The sequence below is a fragment of the Marmota flaviventris genome, chromosome 3, assembly GCF_047511675.1.
Source record: "Marmota flaviventris isolate mMarFla1 chromosome 3, mMarFla1.hap1, whole genome shotgun sequence".
Taxonomy (NCBI): Eukaryota; Metazoa; Chordata; class Mammalia; order Rodentia; family Sciuridae; genus Marmota; species Marmota flaviventris.
The window spans coordinates 41,977,378-42,002,305 of NC_092500.1; the positions used below are offsets into that span (position 1 = coordinate 41,977,378).

At 36.0% G+C, this 24,928-nt stretch overlaps 1 protein-coding gene across 3 annotated transcripts in view; it reads left to right on the forward strand.

The window, feature by feature from the left end:
* The first annotated feature begins 19,202 nt into the window (after positions 1-19,202).
* The window catches only part of Osbpl8 (oxysterol binding protein like 8), a 174,106-nt gene continuing 168,380 nt past the window's right edge, over positions 19,203-24,928 (forward strand). For all 3 annotated transcript variants that reach the window (XM_027920867.2, XM_027920951.2, XM_071609670.1), the window contains exon 1: positions 19,203-19,619. The gene's annotated coding sequence lies outside the window, so the exon portion shown is untranslated. The remainder of the gene's footprint in view (positions 19,620-24,928) is intronic.

Sequence of the window (24,928 nt, forward strand, 5' to 3'; positions counted from 1 at the left end):
AACAGGCCACTTCCTCTGTGGAACACCATACATCCTTAAAAGAATGGCAATTAGACAAAAACTATAGTTACTCACACTTGGTTATTTGGCAGATATTTTCTAAAAAATAAATAAAGTAATAGCTTGGTGTGTTAGCACACACTTGTAATCTCAGTGACAGAGGCAGGAGGATTGCAAGGCCAGCCTCAGAAATTTAGTGAGACCCTGTCTCAAAAAAATAAATTAAACATAAACAGGACTGGGGATATAGCTCAGTGGTAGGAGGACTACAACTTCAAGGAAAACTACCGACAGCATTTGTCACCAATGATAAGTCTGGAATTTTCAAGCAAAGTTAGAATTTTTGAAAACTTACATCTCTGAGATGAGACAACTTCTTAATTCTTAAAGACTTTTCTGATAAAATCAGTCCTAATATTAAAGTGATTTTTTGATACTTCAAAATGAAATATGTCAGCAATTAGGAAACATCAATGAAGTTCTATTTTCCAAATGACCAAAAGTATGATGTTACAAAACAACACATGGGTAAAGGGTCCATTGGAAGTTCCAGATATACCAATGAATTTTAATGTAACAATGTACAATATGTACATGTGTATGATTCAAATTCCATATTGCTTCTTTTAGAAAACTATCACCTGTATAGTTTTGGTGGCAATATAAAAAAAGAATAATCACAATTACCTTTTTTGAAACAGTACTCCTTTCTCTTCCAGTTAACGGATACACATAAGGCTGGATTTTCTACACTTATATCAACCAAATCAATACATCATAACAGATTGAATACAGAAAGAGACACAACAATCAAGTTGTCTTTTATCAAGCTAATCATTAAAGAGATTTGCAAAAATGCAAAAACATTCTTATCAGTAAAATATTTTGGAAAATACAACTAGTTTTCATGAAATATGTGTTCTGTTAAAATATAATGGGTTTATTACTATTTTAAAGGAATTAATTAAAAATTTTAAAAATTTCTTTCAATTTCTATTATGATGAACATTAACAGATGTAAGCCACATAAATAAAAACCACTTGAAATACTTCATAACTTTTAAGATTGTCAGCAGATCTTAAGACCAAAACTTTAAGAAATGTTGCTCTGAACAGCTTTCTTGGGTCCATTGGGAAATAGAGGTAGGGAATAGGTAGCTCCCTGGGTGAGTGGATAAACTTTCTTGATCCAGAAATTGTTCAATGCTATGTAGAGTAAAAGGAGCAAAGAATCTGAGAGTCGAATAAAGTTAAGATTACTTGTATCCCTTGGCTTAATGATGTTCAATCCAAACTTGAATTTCTTTTGGTCAGAGTTCTGATGTCCATACTGATGCCTGCGGCCTAGAATCAATGGCATGGAACCCCCAGGCTAGTTGTAGTGGGGGTTAAGTGTAGTGGTGGGTTATTAGGTGTGGTCTGAATTACACGTCTTCTAGTTAATGCAAATACAATCTAGCTGCAGTAACTTAGTGAGGCCCTAAGCAATTTAGCACAAGCTGTCTCAAAACAAAACAAAACAAAAGTGCCAGGGGTGTGACTCAGTGGTTAAGTGCCTCTGAGTTTAACCCCTGGTACAAAAAAAAAAAAAAAAAAAAAGGAAAAAGGAAAAAAGGAAGAAATATGGGATGGTTACAGAAAATGGAGAGAGGTATGTATGGTTCCATGAATTTGGTGATGGGGAGAAATCTTAAGGAGAGACTGGGTCATGTTTAGAAGGTTTTAGAAATGAACTCTTATGTAAATATCCCAAATTTAGTCCCTTGTCTAAAATAATTTCCTTCATATAACTTGAGTTAAACTTGTGGGCCAGCTTCAATTTGATGAATGAGTATCTGTACATTAGTTCAAATTGTTTATAGTTCTCCAAACTAGTTGTGCTTGACTAAAGTATAGTGAGAGAGATGAAAAACCATTCCTAAGGAAAATGAAAAACAGTTTATGTGGAGGGGAGGGTTTGACATTATAAAGTACAGTGCCATATTATTTTTATCAGAGAATTTGGTAATACAAGTAATGAGAGCCTCAGGAGTTTTTTGGCTCACTGTCAGTCAGAAACTGCTCTCAGCTTCCTGAGGCTGTGTGAGTTCCTTGCCATCTGACCATCGCAGGCAATTCACAACAGAGCAACTTGCTTCTTTTTTTTTTTTAATCTCATTTTTAAAAATTTGTTATTTTTAGTTAAACATGACAGTAGAATGTATTTTGACATATACAACTTGCTTCCTCAAGGCTAGTAAATAAGAGAGAGACAGAGGGAGGGAGGGAGCGAGGGAGGGAAGGAGGGAGGGAGGGAGAGTGTCGGCTTGAGGGTGTATTCTTATATACTGTGATGTAACCATGAGAGTGATATCACATCATATTTACCATAGACTGTAATGTAATCATGGGAGGAACACCTTGACACCTTCACTATATTCTTCTGTTTGCAAACAATTCAGATTCCCCCCCCAGACTCAGAGGGAAAGAACTTAATGAAGATCATTAATACCAGAAAGCAGGGAGGGATCATTGGGGGTTATCTTAAGATCTGTCTGTCACATTGACCAATGGAAGAAGGAAACTAATGAATACATTTTCCCCTCTTCTTCACTTAGGCACAGAATTCTTGGTGAATTCTAGATAGCTATTCTAAGGTCTAACAAAACGAGCCCACATTGTTTACAGCAAGGCCCAGAGTGATAAAGTTCTCTTTAATTACTTTCTTTCTCTGTTCTGGTTTTACCAGTCTGCACTCCAATTCACTTGGATCTTTTCCCAAAATCAACTATGTACACATAAGGTATTGTCTCAGACTCTGATTTCTGAGAGGGAACCAAACAAAGATAGGAGTGAATCCATGTGTGTTAAGTGGTATGTTACAAGATAAGAGACATGGTAGGCCAGAGATTCTCATTCCCACGGAAGAATTACCCTCTTCCCCAGGTATTCCTCAGGGCTTTCTTTAATGATGCAGTGCGAAAATTTCATGGAAGAAAGCATGCCAAATGTATTTTCCTTATATGTTTTCAATTTATAGCATCTTAACTCTCGCCTCCATACAGTTAGAATCAGTTCCAGATTGGCTAGTATGGGATAGGCTGGCAAGTGGAGCTAAAGTAGTTTCTGTTGTAGGGAGAGAACTTTATTAGGTATGAACTTGACAGAATGTGACAGTTCAAAAAGAGTAACAGCAATACTTAATATAAAGGAGAGAACTATTAAAAAAATGTTTATTACAAAAACACCAGTTTCTTCATTTATCTCTATTTCCATGGTACCTGCCACCTTAATTGGCAATTATCATTCACTCTATTCTGGTTGAGTTACTATCATTCCACTCTCCTTTGGCCACTATTGGTCAAATCACAAAGGTGAAATGAGATGACTATCAGGTCATAATGTTTGGGGGATGGGATTCTAAAGAAAGGGATATAGTGACAGTTAGGGAAAGGAGTTATGAGAAAAGAAGCCCAAATGAGGTACTTAAGGACTTGAGTCAGAGTCAGCTGGATACCATGTTTCAAAATTGATCTATAAAAGTCCTCATGTAACATTTAAAATGATTGCCTTAAATTAACAGAAGCTGTATGGTCAGGGTTTTTATTTCCTTTTCTCAGACTTGTGGGTGGTGCTCTGTGAAATGTCTACCATTGATTGAGTACTTTGCTTATACAGGCCCAGTCATGAGCTAAGTGCTTATATGCAATTTCCCAACCTCCTTATGAGGACAGATGCTATTATTATCTATTTCCTTAAGTATGGGGAAACTACTAACCCCAGTTTGAATGTTGAGTAACTGGCTCAAAATCATGCCAATAAATAACAGAGCCAAGGTCCAGGCTCATGGCTGATGATTCAAAAGCTTGAGGCTTTAACTACTGTATCACATTGCTACCTCAGGTTTCAAGATAAGGAAACTCAATTTTTTTCTCCCTAGTCCTGGGGATTGAACCCAGGGCCTCATGGATGTAAGGCAAACACTCTACTAGTCTTAGGAAACTCAATGTTGTTGTTGTTCTTAACATTTAAAAAGCATTTAAGTGTTTCTATATTTCATTTTGATCTCTAATGAACTTGAAAATTATTTTCTTTTCTAGGAAAATGCAAACTATTTCACAGTGACAGACAGCAGATTAGTGGGTACTTGAGGAAGAAAGGGTCCTGAGAGGGGCAGGGAAAGGATTACAAAATGGCATGTATAGATTTTTGGAGAGATAAAAATATTCACTATATCTTGATCGTAGGGTTGGTTTCACAGTTGCATGCCTATGTCAAAATTTGCCAAATTATATACTTTATGTGCAGTCTGTTTTATGTTGATTATACTTTATTATATGGACAAAAAAGTAAATATGAAGAAAAGGTAAAAAGTGTCTTGTCCAGGATTGGTCACAGAGATGGTAGCAGAGACAGGATAAATATATGGTTTTTAATATTCCTGAACAAGTGTTTTTCCCCCTCTTAATTTGGTAAATTATTTATGCATGGTTTCATAAAAGGATTTGAAGAGATAAAAAATGACATGTATATTATAAAAAGAACTTTGGATTACTTACACATCTCAATTGAAGCACCAGACACCCATTAAGAATTTATTTGATGGGGCTAGGATTGTGGCTCAGTGGTAAAGCATTTGCCCAGCATGTGTGAGGGTTTGATTCTCAGCACCACATATAAATGAATAAAATAAAGCCCATTAACAACTAAAAGTACATATAAAAAGAAAAATAACCCGTTTGATGAAAAAGTTGAATGTATCTCTTCTGAAGTTTATCACTATCATAAGCAAATGCAATCTAGGGAATTTTTCTTTGAGGAATTCTGTAATTGTGTGGCCAGCAGGGGGCACTTAAATACTTCAAAAACAAAATCTTGTACAGGAAAACAACTTAAAATTGTGTTTGTCAGTTAGCATTATGCTGTGTAGAAGAGGTGAATTCCTTCTAAAATGATAATTAAAACCTAGCAACACATTCTTACAATGTGAAAATAACTGAATTTGTGAAAATAATTGAAACACTCTTCAAAGTATACAGATTATAAAACCACATTCTGAGGTTAACATGTGGCAGATTATTTTATTTTCCCAGTATCTTATATATTTTACAATTAATTTTAAATATTTCTTATATTATAGAAAAATAATAAACATGTGCTTTTTCTATAGTTTGTTATAGGATTCCACTCTTTTCCACTCAACATTCTGTGATCAAAATAAATAGCGACTGCATTGTTTGCATGTGTGTGTGTGTGTGTGTGTGTGTGTGTGTGTGTGTGTGTTGCTGGGGATTAAACCCCAGGGCCTCAGGCATCAAGTGAGCTACAACTGAGTTACATCCACACTCCCTTTTAAATTTTATTTTGACACAGGGTCTTGCTAAGTTGATGAAGTTGGTCTCAAACTTGCAATCCTCCTGTTTCAGCCTCCCAAGTTGCTGGAATTCTAGGCCTGCACCACCATACCTGGGTTTTAGGGCTTGTTCTTAACCTATACAGATGATATTCCAATTAAAATAGTTCAACTTAATGATTTTTTAACTTTACAGTGGTGCAAAACTGGTACTATTCAATAAGAACTATACTTAAAATTTTGAAGTTTGATCTTTTCCTGGGCTAGTGATTTGTGGTATGATACTCCTTTGTGTTGCTGGGAAGCAGGCATAAAGTAAGAGTAAGCAACCAAAACGCTTTAGTACTCTGTGTTGCCAAGTAACAATGGTTAGTAGGGTTACTGATCACTGAAAGTATTGTGCATTTTCAACTTAAGGTATTTTTAATTTGATAGTTTTGTTGGAATATAACTATCATAATTCAAAGAGCATCTGCATAATTTTCTAACCTTCTCTATGGAAGCTAAGTTTTAAGCTTAGACATGTATGTCTTTATTTTAAAGAATTGCTATGGAGACTTAGGGAAGAGTTTCAGTTCAAGTCCAAAAGCAAGATATTGGCAGAATTACTTCTTGCTCTGGGGAGGTCAATCTTCCATCTATCAACGCCTTTAACCTATTGAATGAGGCCTACCCACATTTTGAAGAATACTTTGTTTTATTCAAAGCCCACTGATTTAATGTTAGTCTCATCCAAAAACACCTTCACATAAGCATCCAGAATGTTTTTTTTTAAAAAATCTTTGTTTAATTTATTTATTTTTATGTGGTGCTGAGGATTGAACCCAGTGCCTTGACACATACCAGGCAAGCACTCTACCACTGAGCTACAGCCCCAGCCCCAGCAATGTTTAACTAAATAACTGAGCATCATGCATTGCCTAGTTGACATTTAAAATTAACCATTACAGTTGTCCTATTTGTTTATATCACAGTCTCAAAATTGCAAGAGAGCTAGATGGTTAAATAATGCAACTCTCCTCCAGATACAACTGCAATACTGGCACAAAAAAAGTGTTCAGCAAATTATTTGAATTAAGTTTATATGAGTTTATTTAAACATCCCTATTGGTAGCTATGTACCGCCAGTTCTACTTGGTGCTGGGAGGTCTTGTAGGATAGAGATTAAGCACAAACTCTGGAGTCATACTGCCCAAGTTTATCTAAAGGCTCCCCTTCTTATCTTGTATGTAGCCTTGGATGAATTCTTTAACTTTTAAGTTTCCATTTCCTCACCTATACGAAGAGAACAGTAATAATTGCTCTTTATGGTATATTTTACTATTGTTAAACAGCATTCCATTCTTTCCCTCTACTGTGTGTACAGTTGGTTGACTGCATTTCTCAGAGATTCTGCAATTAGATGGAGCCATGTGACTCAGACAGTGAATTATTAAGAATTGATATGTATCGCTTTCAGGATAAGGCAGTGAAAGGCTGGTATGAAATTTCCTATCATTCTTCACCTACTGTGGCAGTCTGGAAAATAATTAATGTTAAAAGTGTAGTACCACAAGGTTGAAGCAGCCTTGATTATCATGTCATGACCTATGGGACAGTTGCCGGAGAGTTGCCTGCATAGAGAGCCAACTTTTTGAGAATAAGAAATTAATCTGTTCAGTTAAGCTGCTGACTTATTTTTTCAATTGTAACATAACCTAGACTTTCCTGTTGTATTGTCTCAGAGTTGTTTTGAAGACTCTATCCGTTATTTTATAAAAACTGCTTGCCTGAGAAGTAGTAAGCACTCAAATGTTATAATACTGATTGAATTCTATCAACTCTGAGCAATAAATTACTCTGCCTTTGATCATTATAATAATTCAAAAGTTAATCAGTCAAATTAGAGTACTAAGTAACTTTTATTTAAAATACTCCAACTCTATAATCTTCTCTTTGGAATACTACATCATATACAGTAGGGATTCATGAGGAAATGAACAAATTCCTTTTTGCATATTTTGAGTGTGTGTGTGTGTATGTGTGTATGTGTGTTTGTTGACCCTCTGATATTTACGATCATTCTTTACTGGGATCTTCTGGCAAGATTTCTTTTTCCATTTATTTTTCTAGACTTAGGTTCTCATGAAACACTTTTGGATAGAGTTGGGCACAAAAATTTAGTATTTTTCTATCATTAATGGGGCGTAGGCAGTGACAGCTGTTCTTGTCTTAACTCTTCTCTCAATTCAGAACCAGTTGATAGAAAGCCAGAAAGAAAGAGATAAAAAGAAAACCAATGTCTTACCAATAAAACCGCTTGAACATTATCAATTTAATGTGCAGCCACAACCAGGGTTTTCAATACTTCTTAAGTCCAAGTGGGATATGACTCACCACCGAAGAATTGGGGTCTTATAAGACAGGCAGAATCAGAATAAACATTCAGAACACAGCAAAGATTTACTTCTCAATGTTAAGGAGAGCCATCTTTGCCTTAGTTTTCCTACTTTGTAAAAAAGGAGTATGTTCTCTGGGCATGGTGGTGCACACCTGTAATCCCAGTGGCTCAGGAGGCTGAGAAAGGAAGATTATGAGTTCAGAGCCAGCATTAGCGATTTAGCAAGGCTCTAAGCAACTCAGTGAGACCCTGTCTCAAAATGAAAATTAAAAAAGGGCTGGGGTATGTTGAAACCAAATTCACATCTTCATACATGTATTTTGTATAATGATGACTGTCTCCTTCCACCGTCCTTGCTATGTCAACATACCTTATATACAGAGATATGATAAATTGTGATAAAAGGTGTATTAAGAATTGTAATGCAAAAAAAAGAGAGCTCACGTATAATGACATAATTTGGCGTGAACATACTTTATATACAGAGTTACAAAAAATTGTGCTGTGAATGGATAATTATGAATGTAATGCATTCCACTTTGTCATATATGTAAGAAATAAATTTTAAAAAATTTTAAAAATTAATTAATTTTAAAAAAAGGACGGGGATGTGGCTCAGTGTTAAGCATCCCTGGGTTCAATTCCCAGTACAAAACAATAATAACAACAGAGGAATACATTCCTTTGAGAAATATAGAGAAGAGTAGCTTCCATCTTTCTTTCTACCATCTTCCCCAAATAGGAGTATTTTGTCTAAATGGTAATTTGGGGAGAAGAAAATAAGACTCAACCCATTTCTTGACATCTTTTTCAAATTTACCCACCAACAATGGATTATGTTCTTCTGTTCCCCATTATTTGTAATAAACTAAAACCACATGGGTAAGGACCCAGCATTGACTTCTAGAGCAGGCCTCAGACTTAATTTTCTTTCTTTCTATTGTTGACAACTGAGCTAAAATCCTAGCCCATCATTATCCATTTTCTGCTTCTTCTTTTCAAACAGAAATTCAATCCTTTTTTTTTTTTTAATGGTACTAGGGATTGAACTCAGGACTTGGTACATGCTAAAGCTATATTTCCAGCCAACTCCAATTTGGTTTTGGACAACAATATAAACAGTTTTAAAAGTGTTGTGTCTCCCTTGCAACTAAAGGTGATTATATAGGTAACACATTTTTTTATGAACATAATTCTCATAAAAGCAGTGCTCTACCAGGATTTTAGAGCAGATTTTGCCATATTATGTTTCCTTTTTGTTAATCAGCACGTGATAACATACTTCTATCAGTTTCACTCCCTAGTACTCCCTTTGTTCTCTCCTTATCCCCTATTGGTCCTTCTTCTGTTTTCAAGAGATCCATTTTCCCCCCTTTTCTCTCTAGTTTCCACATATGAGAGAAAACACAATCCTTGACTTTCTCAGTCTGGCTTATCTTGTTTAACAATATCCTTGGCTGTTCCATCCATTTTCCTGAAAATGATGTTTTGTTATTCTTTATGACTGAATAAAACTAATCCTTACCCTAACCCTATATTCATATATGAATATACAACCAGTGTAACTCCACATCATGTACAACTAACTGTAAGAATGAGATACTAATTAGAATAAGTTATATTCCATATATGTATATGTCAAAATACACAATACTATCATGTATATCTACAAAGAACAGATAACAAATGCTGTGTCAAATAGTATAAAATACATTATATAAAACTCTACTTTATTACCTATAATCTACCCATAAATGTTATCTTGAATTCTTCAGGTCTTTACATCCAGTTTATTTGCTTCAAAAAAAAAAAAAAAAAAAAAAAGGGTTTCAAATAGCCATTTTAAAATCAGAGATAAGCCAAATATAGTAAGTAGTACATGCCTGTAATCCCAGCTACTCAGTAGGCTGAGACAGGAGGATTGCAAGTTTGAGGTTGGCCTGAGCAATTTTGCCAGGCCTTGTTTAAAACAAACAAACAGTCCTGGGGATGTAGCTTAGAGGTAGAATGTTTCTGGGTTCAACCCCGGACTGTCCTCACAACCCTAAATCATAGATAAGATATTCTGGGTTGCTAAGTGTACCTGTGAAGAAAGAAGCACAATAATTAATAAGGAAATGTATATATTACTGCATAGTTCATAAACGTAAGCTCTGTTTTACTGTGATTTATTATACTAAGAAATAAATTTGGCAAGAGTGTTGACCCCATGTATTGTAAGAGCAAGTCCAGCTAGAGATTTCCTTGAAGAAAAACAACTCCTGTAATTGCTCTCTCCTGATTACTGAGGAAGTGGATTTCATTTCATAGCACATGAGAAATCCTGATATTTACATATTAGGGGTTGTACAGATAATTAAATATATCTGCTTACATAGCCTGAGATTATGCCTGTTTAGGCATCCTCTATAATCCTTAGGCCAGTTGTTGCAAAAGGCTTGGTATCAGTGAAAGGTTGATGGAGTATATGATCTGTTTATAATTTTCTTCCACTTGAGTGAGGTGAAAATGTACAGAATATTGCATTCCCAAAAGATGGTAATCATAATAGTTTCTATCTCTTGAGTTCTTTAGTTTTTATAACACTAAAAACTATGAAGTAGGTATTTTTTTTAAACTCCATTTTATAGATGAAGAAGATGGCTAGATGAGGTCACATAGCTAGTAAATGACAGGTCTGGGATTATAACTGAGATCTGTCTCTGATCTTTTGTGTTGGAGATCAACTCTCTACACTATTACATTATAAAATATAAAATTCATATTAATGAACTTTATAACACCGGTTGAAGTTATTTTCAAATTTTCTTTGGACCTAATATTATTACTAACTCAGTTTCCGAGTTATCACTTAACCCACAAAGAACATCTATGCGTGGAATGAATGCACTTAGTTCTTGTCAAATATTAGCACTGAAGAAATAAAACATTAACAGAATTCTTTCGATTTTTTTTCCTTCAAACAACAGTCATTGCTATTCAAGGAGAAGTCTAAACTTTCACTTGACATTTTTTGCTACTTCTTATGAATTTGACAAGTAGTGCATTTGGAATCTGTTCAAATCTATTTGTAGCTGAATCATGTGAAGGCCAAGGAGATCAGTACATCTGCTTCTTAGCATGTCTAGAGTGCTCTGTATTTGGAGATTGCTTTATATAAATTTGAACATGTTAGCATGTTCAATCAGAGATTTATGTACCACAAGTCACCATGTCAGGCCTTTCAGTGGTTTAATAGAGGTTTGGAGCAAATACCAGGTAAGTAGTATGGGTTGCTTTTGATTCAAATAGTTTATCCAAAGATCAAAGATATGATAAGGAGGAAATTATTATTATATTTTCATATTGAATTAGGGTATAAAATTTCATATGCCAGTTAGAGAGTACATTCCCATGACTCTCATCTACAGGTAAAGAAAATTATTTTTTCCACTAAAGGAAGGGCTTGCTGTCTTTAAGAAATGAGACATTAAAACAAAACAGAATCATGTATTATTATTACCCTTGAGACAAATAATTTCTTAATATCAGCTAATGTCCAGTCAGTATTAAAATTTTCTTGATTATTTTAAGGTCTTTTTATAAGTGATTTGCTTAAATCAAATCTAAAAAAGGTCCACACATTGCATTTAATTGATAGGTCTACAACAGTGTCTCCCCACCCTTGCCTTTATTTGTCTGTTTTCCTCCAGAATTTTCACTGCTCTTAGTTTAGATAATTATACTCATATGGTGTACTTTATCAATTCCTGGAAAGGGGGTGATGGTGGCTAGGATGCAAATGATGTCCAGTCAGACTTCTGGGTGACTGCAAAGTGAAGTTAGTGGGAAGTAAGCAAAAACATGAGATCACCAGAGGTGTAGTCTGTGCCCATCTCTGCAAAGGAGTTGACATTCAGAGATGGAGTTTTAAATAAAGGTGTTATCAACCACAGTCAATTTCCAGGAAGGTTTTATAGGGATTAAGGGTTAAAAGAAATGACTAGGAGAAGGGATTAGAAATCTGGTCTCAGTGGTGTATGTGAGAATATCAGGCAAAAGTAAGACTTCCATAGGAATTGAATGAAAATAACCAGGTGAGAATATGAATAGACCCAAGAACGGGATAGATGAGTGAATAAACAAACTTTATTGAACACAGGGTATATGCTTTCTTTCTCCACCTTGTTACTTTTGGGATACCTGTGTTCAGGAGGGGCTAGGAGGGGCATGTTGATGGCTGTTACTTATGAATGTTGCAAACAAGCATTATTACTCCTAGCAGAGAACAGCAGAAACTACAGTTTTGAAACACTATACAGAGTGAGGCTTTTGCTATCTTTGCATTTATTTAGTACAAAGGTGGAACAACATACAAATGCTTGAGATATATATTTTTTGTAAACAGATGGGCTAGGACCCAGTAAAAATATATAACTTATTAAATTGAAAAAATTAATGTACAACCTGGTTTACACAAATTGAAATACTGTGACCTCCCAGAAAGTTCACAGTGTTGTATAAATACAGGTTGTATAAAAGTTAACTGAAATAATCTAATAATTAGCTAGTAATTTAGTAGCTAACTAGAATACCAGTGACACTTAAATTTGTGTGTGTGTGTGTGTGTGTATGTATATATATATGTGTGTGTGTGTGTGTGTGTGTTAAAAGATACAAACAAAAGTCACTTGGACACTTCCAGTGATTTATCAATTCAGTTTTATCAAAGTATTAAAGGAATATGTTTTGAATATTCTCATATATTTGTGTAGGAAAAAAAGTAATGTTTTGGTTTAAGGAAAGCACAATTCCTTTGCATTATAGCTTTGGATAGCTAAGGAATTATGATGGGTCCCATAATTGTGATAAAGTGCGTTTTATAAACTTGCCTGAAGTTGAAATGAAAAACACACAATTGGGAATGTACAGTCCTTGTACTTATCCCAAAGAGATTGGTTTTTATTCTCTGTAGAATTTATTTTGACTTTAGGATGTCCTCTGAGTTGAATTAAAACTGAGAAGTCAATCCTTATACCTAGAGCACAAATTTTCAGCTATTTCTAGAGAGGCTGTTAAAAATCACAGCACGTACCTAATTTTGAATAGGCAATGTGGGTGGAAAGAGTAGGTAGAGCTTTTCAATAAGACTAATTGTCCTTAACCTGTGAATACATAATTATATAATTTGTTATGATGAACCTTCACTTTTAGCCTTCTATGGTAGGAATCATTATTAGCTTCATAGTTTTGTGAGAATGGTATATAATTCTGCTTTTTTATTATTCTAAATCATGATCTCATAAATATATGCTAATTTATGACTATAAAAATTATCTTCATTGGTACATTATACAAATTTGAAACAAGGAAGTCGTTATGAAGAAAAATGTTTAAAATGCTGCACTACTACACTTATTTAAAAAGAAAATACCAATAAAATATTAGTGTAGGACTATGGCTGTGGCTCAGTGGCAGAGCACACGTGAGGCACTGGGTTCGACCTTAGCACTGCATACAAAAATAAGCAAATAGAATATCAGTATAATTTTTGCCTATATGGATGAGGAAATAATAAAAAAATAAATGGAGATATATACTGATTTTGCTTTTAAAGGCATATTCCAGATGAAGATAATAGTACAGAAGGTCAAATACTTACCCTGATGGGGTTTGTTTAACAGCAGGTATAAAATGAGAAATTGGTTAGACTTATTCCTAATGTTAGTCATATGAATAAAATTATTTTTTCTTTTAAAAATATTAACTAATTTTAAGTTAATACTATTTTGTACAGTATTCAATTGAATTTTTGGACTTGTGCAAATATTTACCCCTTCCAGGGCTCTTATTAATGCTCAGATCTTTCACCGGGAATTGTTTCCTGTCTAGAAATTTCTTTAGTCTTTTCTTTAATGAAAATCTATTCATTGCAAACTCTGCCTTTGCTTGCATTAAAGTACTTTAACTTTGACCTCATTCTTGAAAGAGCTTTGCAACAACCATAGAATTTTAAGCTGACAATCATTTTCTTTTAGCCAACAGAAGGCATTACTCTAGTTGTCTTGTTTCTATGGCTGCTAATGAGGTCAGTTACCTAACATGGAAGAAAGCCTATGTTTTCTCTACTAATTTTAAGGTTTTCTCTCTGTATTTGGCATTATGCATCTTTGTTATGATGTATATAAGTTGGGTTTATTATTCTTTAACATGTTTAGGATTTGGAGGGTTTCCTAAATCTGTAGGTTAGAGTCTTTCATCAGTTCTGTAAGTTCTAAACCATTATCTTGTCAAGTATTGCCTCTGCCTCATTGTCTCTTTTTCTCCTAAAGCTATAATTAGATTTATTTTAAACCTTATCCTCATGTCTTCCATGTCACTTAAAATCTCTTTAATATTTCTTATACACATTTATTAAGAAGTTTTTTTTCCTGTTACATTTGGGTCACCTTATCTCTATCTTCCATCTCATTAGCTATACTTCTGCTGTGTCAAGTAGACTTATGAAACTTGTCCACTGATTTTTTTAAATGTCATTTAATGTTTAATGCTTCAAATTCTATGTTTTTCCTGAAATATCCTCATTCTTTATAGTTTCTCGTTCTTTGTACATAATTTTAAGCTTGTCTTTTATTCTTTTGTTCATATTAAATATGGTTATTTTATAGTCTGCACCTGATAAATCCAGTATCTGAAGTCCTCCAGAATCTGTTTCTGTTGTCTTATATTAGCAGTATTTCTCAATAATAGTGTCCGATTCTCTTTTGTGCTTGTTATTTTAAAAATATGAGCTGGCCATTTTCCTCAGAATTTTATTTATAGTCATTCCTGTGATGAATAAGGAATGTATAAGGCCTAAGATGAATGTGGGTTCCTCCAGAGAGAATTGGCATTTGCTTTAGCCAGGCGTTGAAGAGCACTATCGGTAAAAACTCATTACATTAAATGATCAGCTTGAGGTTTTTATTATCCAGGTCTATGAATTCAAGTAACATTTTGTGTGAGAATTGGATTGTGGCTTCAAATTCTAAAGTATGATTCTGCTTTTCCCCTGTCGAGCAGGTACCAAGATTTATTATTTTCTTTTGCAGGCTCTGGGAGAAGAGTATGCACATTAGTAGGGTCAGGTTTATTTCTAGTAGATGCTCACACCAACAGTCTTTGAACATGCAGCAGATTTCCCTGAGTGTGTGTAATGCAGGTCATGGGTTTGTCTCTCATTAGGCCATGAAAACCAAAGCTCACATTAACTGGATTTAGCAACTCTTGAGGTAAAAGGTTAGCTGTAGGCTCTTCTGAACTCTCTGGGTTTCTGCCTTCATTTAGGTTTTTGACTTAACAATCTCTTGCCTCATTGTCATTTAATTATTTAAGATGATTTCTTAAAAATGTTTTTTTCAGGATTTTTGTTTTCAGTGTGACCACTGATTAAGGTAACTCATTCATGATATTGCCAGAAGAGAAGCCTATATTCTTTATATTCTATTATCCAAATTTTCCTTAAGAGATAGTTCTTTTAGACAAGTACTACTAAACAGAAATACTTAAAATGTATAAGAGAGCATTTTTGCATGCAAATCTGTAGATTTTAAAAATATACTTTTAATATAAATTTAGGTGGATTTATATCAACTATCTGATTGACTAGTTTGTAGATATCTATTATTTTTTATTAAGTAGATGTTTATTATTGTTCTATAGTACACTTAACTTCTGAACCTCTAATTTGTTGGTATGAGGTTATGCTACATATAACATACAATGTCATTGATCTCTGTGATTTACAACAATTTTTTTTTTGTTTTATTCTTGTTTCATGTCAGTAGCTGTGTGTTAGTGCTGCTTCAGGGTGAATCAGTTTTATATTTTCTTATTCTTTTATTTGATTCTAGGGATTGAACCCAGGGACACTTTACCTCTAAGCTATAGCTCCAGTACCCCCCCCCCCCCCCCCCCCCCCCCCGCTTTTTTTTCTTTTGAGGCAAGGTCTCACTAAGTTGCTTAGGACCTTGCTAAACTGCTGAGGCTGGCCTTGAACTTGTGATCTTCTTGCCTCAGCCTCCCAAGGTGCTCAGATTACGGCTCTTATATTTTCTTATTCTGAGATTTTATATGGAACACACCTTTCTCATGCCAGGTGGCAGAAGATACAAAAGACTGACCTGAATGTTGCATTCAAATTTAAAATTTCTTTGATTTAGTATGTGTCACATCTACTCAAAAATCATTGGCAAGTCATATGATCAGCAAGAATATTACTATCTACTGCAGTTTCAAAGTTCTATAAATGTTGTTTGAGGTTGTACTCTATCTCAATTTTCTCCCAGAAAATGTGGATTTTAGTCTAGAATCCTGACTAGCAACATTTGGCAACATATGTGTCTAACTGGATAGTCTACAGGGATAAACAAAAGAACTTCAAGCAGAGTCTCCTCATTCTAGGTCAGGGTGAAATATATTCCGTGGGAAAGATTATCACGCCTGTTAGTGCTTAAACTGATTTGGAAAAAAAGAACTCATTCTTAGAAATGTATAATTAATTAGGCAGTAGCAAAAGAGATGAGTTCCCATTAGAGTTAAAGTTGGACATTTATAATGAAAAGTTTTATTTTAAAATGTTATTCTTAAAATCACTTAAAGAGCCTTGTAGTTTATCTCTTAACAGCAAATGGAATTATCCCACATTTATCAGTTACAATGCAGACTCATGTATTAGTTTTTGTTGATGGTGTTGTAAAAGAAGTGTGTATGCTGCCAAAATCAAAATGGAGTTGCTTGTGTCAACCCTAACACAAATAAATAAATCTAGGAGATTATGAAGGAAGGGTTCTTATATATGATGTCCTGACTATTCCAGAACCAAAAGACTATGCCAGAACCAAAAGCTTGTTCAGAGGCCACTCTGACCTTTTATAAACAGTACTTTTACAAGGACATCTACCCAGCAACTGTCAGTTTAACCTCAGAATGATGCCACTCTTGTTACTAATCATCAGGGCCAAGAATTATTGTTTCAAAATATCTTACGTAATTCTCAGTTTTGTCTTTAAAATCTTCCCCTTGCCTCATCTATTTAAATGTGACCTTTATTATGGCATGTGTATTACCATTACAATGGTCTTCTATTTCCACTATAATGCTTTTTCTACTCCCAAATAAATATAATTATTCTTTGGAGAATATTTTATTTAGCTTGATGTTGTTAATACACTGAAAATGTTATATGGAATGATAACACTTGGAATCACAGAAATTAGATTTCAAAGGATCTGCAAATTAGAGATTTTTTCAACTGTATTATATTGATACATTATTGTGTTGAAAACATTTGTAACATGTGAAAATCATTAGCTATTCCTGACAAAAATCACTAGCCTTAATTAAAGTTTAGAAGATGATGAAATATATACAAATATATACTTACATTTGCTTTCCAGTAATATTTTTATTTTCAGTCACTTGTATTTTAATTTTTTTTGAGTGAAGCTGAAATGAGTTAGTCTGTTAAAAATCGGCATATTCCTTGTTATACTATCGCTATTTCCTATGTGAATATCATCTGCTGGGGGGAAAAAAAGGTTGAGTATCATTCCTTAAAAGAGTATGTAGTCTAACTCCCTACTTTTATCAGAACTTGAAATGCAGAGAGCAATTTATCTAGTCACGTATCTAATTAGCTATGTCTATAATGGAGGCTTCCTTGTTTCTAGTTCAATGCTTTTCACTCCAACAAATAACAAAAATTTTAAAAGCCAAAATAGGATATTAGGGCTGAGGTAGGAAAGGATTAAGCAAAACAATTCACCTCTTTTTTCTAATCTTAATTTCACTTCTCAAAGTAAAAGAAAAGCACCATGGAAATAGAGTCTATGGTATATTTTACATGTTATCTATGCTCTAGCAACAATCTTTTCCAAATATTTATTGACTGCAATTTACAGCAAGAAATAGTTTAAATCACAGCATGGGACACTCTCTTGCCCTTCCCTCCTCGAATAGGAGTTTTGCCAGGCACATCCTACCCTTATTAGCTAGTAATGCACTCTGATCTTTTAAATTCTATTCCATTCTTGTTTACTTCATTAAAAAATAAAATTTTTTTTTCAGTTACAGTTTGAGATAAACTGCTCCAGAAAATGAGTCAGGTTTCAATTTGTTGAGAAACTCCAAAGTTACTAGCTTCACAGAGCCATAAACTTCCCTCTTGTTTATCAGAAGTACAAGTTCAATCTCAGATTTTAGAACAGAACCTGATAGAATCTTTTTCTCATTGGAACATCAGTTCATTACAATATCTCAGGGATTCTAAGGCTCATTGTTTTTCACATTAACATCTCTGAATTCAAGATGTGTCTCAAAGATCAGTGGCATGGCATAGTTTAACTGGCAGCATTTTTTTTTCTTTCTTGGATGACATAAAATAATGGTGAGTTTTAAAATCTATAGTTTTTTAAGAACTACTATAAATTAAGGTTTGTATGGTTTACTCATTTCAAAATATGCCATCTGACTCCCTATCAGGAAAATGTAATGAGAATGGTTTTAGGGAAAAAATACTTAGTTCTGGGCTAGAAGGGAAAAGAAGTAACTATGAGTTTAATTATTGCAGAAGGCTCCCTCATTTGCCATGTTAAATGGGTCTAAGTATGATTCTTCCACTTTTATTAATATATTGGGATTCCTTTTGACGACTAGCATTTTACCTTTTCCCTCTCGGCAAAAGTGTGGGAGGGAGGGAGAGTGGACTCCTGGGGTCATGGGTAAAAAGGAAGGTAAAAGGTTAAGTCCAAGAGTGCAGGTAATTGGAAAAATAAAGAATTAGGCATTATTTTAAAAATGAAAAGGAATTGTTAAAATCCCTGTTTAAACCTCCACCAACCTCACACACTGTAAAACGTAACGACTGTAAAACTGGCATGAAGGATCCTGAACATGACTAAGATCAAAAATTACTTTGCTAGGCTATTTTCATCCCAGCGTGATTGAAACACACCACCGTCTAACCAAAAATAAAAACCTCTAATGAGGAAAACAGTAAGTTAAATGCCACAATTAACGTGCTACTAGAAACAGGAACAAGCAGCTACTGAAAGCTTTTCGAGCCAGATACTATACATCATGATGCCCTCTTTTTGCCTGTTTGGATGCAACTTTCCAAGCCCAAGGCTGGAGAGGTGGGGTCCTGGCCAGGAAGTTCTGCGGAGCAGTATCTGCAGGGTGGGAAGGGCCCGGGAGGTTCAGTTTAGAAGGCCTTTCCTCCGCTGGCCCGCAGGCGCGGGCCCACGACGGTGTCCCGAGTCCCGGGGCCGCCCTGGGGGGGTGCGGAAGCGATTTGGCTGCGACGACACTCTGGCACATCAAGGTGTTGTCAGATGCCACCGCTCGGTTAGCGCCTGCCCTGCTGGGGAAGCAACTCTACTGGCCGCCTCCGCGCGCAGTCACGTGACGGGAAGGGGGTGTGGCCGGAGCCTGCGAGCCGGGGGCGGGGCAGGGAGGGGGAGGGCGCTAGAATGTGAAGGATCGTGGCGGCTCTGGGTGCCCAGAAAGGCGGCGACGCGGCGGATGACAACATTAGGCCGCGACGCGCTCCCAGCAGGGCGGCGGTGGTAGCGGCAGCCAGAGCGGCTGTCGCGTTAGCCTTGGCAGTGGCAGTAGCTGCCGCCGATAGCGGGCAGACGGAGGGAAGCAGAGGGCCCGCCCTGGTTGGTGGACCGCGGGGCCGAGGTCCCTCCCGCTCGTGGGCCGTGCCCCCGCGGCAGCTACACAGGCAGCGCCCTCCATCCTGCCCGCGCCGCAGTTGCTGCCGGCGACCCCTACCGAAATAAGTTGGGGTCCGGCCAGACGCGTGTAGGGCCCCAGACCCCGGTGCTGCCCAGACGCGGGAGGAACCGGCACCCTGCGTGCCGCCTCTCCAGCGGCTACGCACCGGTGAGTGTCGCGCGGGTCCCGAGTCCGGGGGCGGCGGGCTAGCCCCCCTCTGGGCGACTGCGCTCCCTTATTCCCACGTTCAGAGCTCGCGCCGTCGGGGACTCCTGGCCACCTGGAGCAGGAGTTCCTCTTCGGCTCCTTTGTCCTTTTTGGAGTGGAGAATCGGAAAGGCGGGCGGGGGTTGAGTGTTTTGGGGCCCACAGTAGGTGCATCTGCAGGCTTACTAAGCCGCGGCAGAGGAACGGGGTAGGGGGCACTTGGAGCATTTTGATCGCCCGGGTGTCTACTCCTCCCGAAGTTTGACAGGCGCTTGGCTTGGTCTTTCCGGAAGCCCCCGCGCCCCTGAGAGCTGGCGCTTTGTCGCTCCGCGCGGTTAAGGCGAGGCTCAGGTTTTCCGGTGACAGCCCCAGAGGCTGTGCCGCGCACCGCAGACCGCACCCGCCCTTGCACAGTGACACTATGCTGTTCTCTAAACCTCAGTTCCTGTGGCCTTCTTGTAACGTAGGAGGAAAGGTGAAGCCTTTGCTGTACTTTTCAATTTAATATTTGATTCTCAATTTTCTCCAGAGTGGAATCAGGTTCTAGGAGCTTCACGGGGAGCGTGCTTTTGGTTCATTCAGCCACCCACTCAAGACCAGCTGAGGCTAAGCAACAGTATATGCAGATTTTCCATTCACAAAAGACATTTAATACTTTACTTTATGAGAGACATCTGTGTTGCGGAACATAACCTAATTTCATTTTATCTGAATGCTCTCTGAAGTAATAAGTAACTTGTGCTCCTCCCTAAACATATGGGAAAACTTATCTGATAATATAAGCTTATTTGCTTTGAATAATTTAATGAAGTTTTCGCCTTTCTGCTGCTGGAAGACACTTGACTTCTGAGTAGTATTAAAATATCCTGTGTAGGGCTGAGTTTTTAATTCACGTGAAACATAGCCCACACTTAGTACTACTTTCGGTCTTTTCAGATAATCGTGTGTGTGTGTGTGTGTGTGTGTGTGTCACACTTAGGGTTCCAGAGAGAGCAAGAATTATTCAGGAACAGGTGATTTGCTCATTAGTTTGTCTCCATTCCATATACTATCATTTAAACTTGATTGTGTCTCTGCTCAGTTTTTAAGCTTGCTAGAACCTGTTTTTCTGTGAGATTATGCTAATTTTATAAAACAGGTTGGAGAATGAAAAGTTCATGCAAGTTAAAATATCCTCTATTAAAAGTACAACTAATATCAAATATGTTACTCTGTTTTTTCTTTTGATAGCAATTATGTATGGAATGACTATAATATGCCAGTTCAAAGAGAATAGATGAAACATAAGAGCTACCTTTTAGATCTTTAATTATGGAGATTAAGTTGTTGCGGTCAAATTCCATGTGAACAGTTGGAGCCACAATGTTCAACACAGGTGTTTAGAAATACTTTTAATTAAAAAACGGTCGTGGTTTATTTCTTTCATTGAATTATAATAGTTATTGGTTTATCTGTGGGAAGATGCTGCTCTGTTTTTTCAGTTAGAGTGTTACTGCATTTTAGAAGCAATGAAGTATGTATTTTTTATAACACACAGCACAAAGACATTTGGCAAAACCTTATTTAGTTCCTGGATTCATTTTTAAATTTAGTCTTAAAATATACTTTGGGGATAGTTATCCAATTATATATAATGAAATTATGTTTCAATTTGCTTTAAGACAAGTGATAAAATTTTTGAATTTATAGAATGTGCATTACAAAAAGGCCTTTTGTTAAAAGGATGAATTGCAGAATTTTAATTAGCGAGTGCTTAGTACATTTCAATTTAGTTTGTTTTATAAATAATCCACCAAGAGCACGTTATTAAGAACTTTTCCCCCATGCTCTAGTAACTTTACAGTTTTCAGTGTTACATTTGTTTTTAATCCATTTTTCATTTACTTAGGGGTATGGTGAAAAATAAAGGTCCATTTTCTTTTCTTAAAAAAAAAAAAAGAGCATGTTACTCGAATTGAAACTTGAAAGACAAAGAATTGATACTTACATGTAATTTTGTACCATCATTTGGGAACATTTTTGCCCTAATTGCAATACTTGAAGTTTTATACTTTAATATTTAAATGTCTTCAACTTTGGATGTAAAATAAATATCAGTCATTTGGAAAATCATGAAATTCAAAAGTAGAAGATATAGATCTTACCTTATTCTTATGAGTATGACTTAAAAATGAGACATAAGAACAACCTAAATAAAAACACCTCTGAGAAGTGTACTTCTTTTAATGAAGGTGGCTGAGCACAAGGAAATCAATAGAAGTGTTTTTTGATTGGAGCAGTTGTGACAGAGGTATGTATAGTTTCCTTGTGGATGGGACACAGGAATAGATGTGTGGACTAATATGTGCATATTTCATGTCAGTATGTGGGAGTCTCCTAAGAGAATTCAGATCTTCTTTCCTCCCACTTTATTCCTCACCATTTATATCCCCTTGTAAAGTCATAAAGTTGAAGGTCTCATCTGGAAGACATGATAAAAGGATTTTTTCTTCTTAAAAAGTGTTGCCAAGCTTGCAAGGGAGAGAGCTAGTAAGGAAGAAATCCTTGTTCTGGAACATCATACTCTTATACCCTGTTATTTTTTCCTTTGTTAAAGTTCCAGACAATGTAAGCTGTCACATGATAGTTAAAAACCTTGACTGTTTTGTTCACTCTTTTTATCTCCAAGTGCTCAATAGTTGTAGAATGAAAAAAAAAAATTCCTGATACATGATTGAAGAACAAAAGGAATATGTGATAATGTAGTGTAAACTAGATGTAGACCAGTGAGATGAGGTTAGCTTGGGAACAGGGGAAAACGTCATTTAACCTGGGAAACTTTTTTACTGGGTCTTGGTGTAGGCTGTGTATCTGAAAATAGCCTGGTGTCAAAGGAAATGAGAAATCTGTCCCTTTAGTTTTTTCTTTCCTACAGAATTTGTCTTTGAAGAAATTGTCTGCTTATTATGCCTTCTATTTATTGTCATGAAGAAACAAGAAGTTTTCCAGGTATTAAGAAAACTTTAGCTCTTAGTATATCTGGTTTTAGTGGTAGGAGCGGGAGTGAACCATAAATATTTCTACCTTCTGTGTTTTATTATAGTATTCAGTATTTTAAAAGCAGAACAATTGACTTCTGTATCACTTCTTATCTAAATTTTTTTTTTTTGCTCCAGTAGCTGTTCTTTTATGAATCTAAAAATTTCAATATATTTTGTGAACTCTTTGTATTGTTCCTGATCTGTGGAGCAACCTGTTCTTTGGATAATATTTGGAAGGAAAGTTTATTATAAAAAGAGTAGGAAGAGTTTTGAGTCTTCAAATGATAAAGAAGCCAGTTACACAAAGTCTTCTGTATTCACAAAGGACTGAATAAAAAGGGAAATGGTTTTAAAGCTTGACTTTTTTTGAAATAAAAATGAGGAGCTTTTTGATTTAGGACTGTTAAAAATTGATAGGTTCAAAGGGAGAGTCTTGGAGTCTTAGAGGAATGTTTGGTCATGATGATAATAACTTTTGTGTGTTGACTTCTAACTATATATCAGGTACTACTCTAAAAGTACTTGACACATGCCATCGTATTTAATCCTCACAAGGACCCCAAATGTCAGGCTATTTTCTTCTTCTTTCTTAAACCGGAAGCACTGAGAAGTGGTAGGTAGTAGAGCCTACCAAAGAATTTAAACTTGAAGTTTAACTGGACTGCTGGCTTTGGAACCTTTTTAACAACCATTATTATACTGCCTTGAATAGTTCGTTTGCAGTTGTTTCTTGTGACAGGTCTTGACCTTATGATCTTTCTAAATCTTTTTTTTTTTTTCTGTGTGATTTAATTAAAAATACACTTCTGATGAAATATATAGTTTTTTTCATTTCACTTTTATTTGATGGATATCATTTTTTTGGGGTATTGGAGTTTGAACTTAGGGGCACTTGACCACTGAGCCACATCCTCAGCCCTATTTTTTATTTTATTTAGAGAGAGGGTCTCACAGAGATGCTTAGTGCCTTGTTTTTGTTGAGGCTGGCTTTGAATTTGAGATCCTCCTGCCTCAGCCTCCCAAGCTGCTGGGATTATAGACATTCTTTTTAAAAACCATAAAAATAGTTGGACTAAAGCAAATATAGCAAACCTGCTGTTTTCTGGAATAAAGCAAATATAGCAAACCTGCTGTTTTCTCACTGTGAGTAACCGTTGGACTAACCAGAAATAAAAAGAGCATAGTGTTTTAGGATACATTGTTAAAATTTTTTTGTAGAGAATAAGACTGATTTGCAGAATTGATATGGATGGTTTTTATGTAGTCATATTTGAGGTACATGAATCTATATAATTGAAATCTATCTCATTGAAATGACCACCATTAAAAAAACCTGTTTTTTTTTTTTTGGGGGGGGGGTGTAGGTGCCAAATGTCTACATAATAGCAGTAGTTTTTCAGGTTGCATAGCTTCTTACAAAGAAGGATTAGATCCCTGTGAAAATTATGAAGTTTTTGTAGGTATGTGTTGGTGGAATGGGAGCCTACCAGATCTGGAAAGAGAGCATTTCTGTCTAAGTAATATTGTTATTGGGCAGTAGTAATGAGGTGTGGGGCTGTTGACAAGAAGGAATAGGTACTTTGTTCAAGTGGGGAGTAGGGTGAAGGACTTCTTAGAGATTAGGCTTGTTTACTATTTAATTTTTGTGTATTATGACCATAATAACATTTAACATGAGCATTTAGAATTAAAGAAAAATAGTGCTGTGCCATCATAGTATGCAGTCTGTAATCCTTCTTAGGCTGTTTTGTAAGATGTGAATGCTTTATAAAAATGTATTGATAGTAATGGAAGGACTCTGTTATCACCTATTATTTTAGAAATCTAGAGAGGCAGAACAGCATAGTCTTGGAGTCAGATTGCTTGAGGTCAAAACCTATAAGCCATTTAACCATTTATCACCCTGTGCCTATCCTTACACTGATAGGGGTGGCTGCAAGGGAAGATAGTTGTGTATTTAATCTGAGGGGGGACCAGAAATGGAACCCTGTGAGTTTCTCATGGTTCTAATGTGGTATGAAAGAAGATCTGGGGGTTCTCAGATACTCATTGTGAAGGAAATAGAAGTTATCAGTGAAGGCCAGCAAGCCTGTTTTGAGGTTCCCATTTTGGGGGTGAGACCATGCAGGAGAAATAGTGGGAATGGCGGGTGTAGCTCATGCACATCAAAATCTGTGCACCTTCTTGTTCGCAACTGAGTTTCACTAGTGCCATGTGAGTGAAAATGATAGTTACTCCAGGGTTGAAGCGG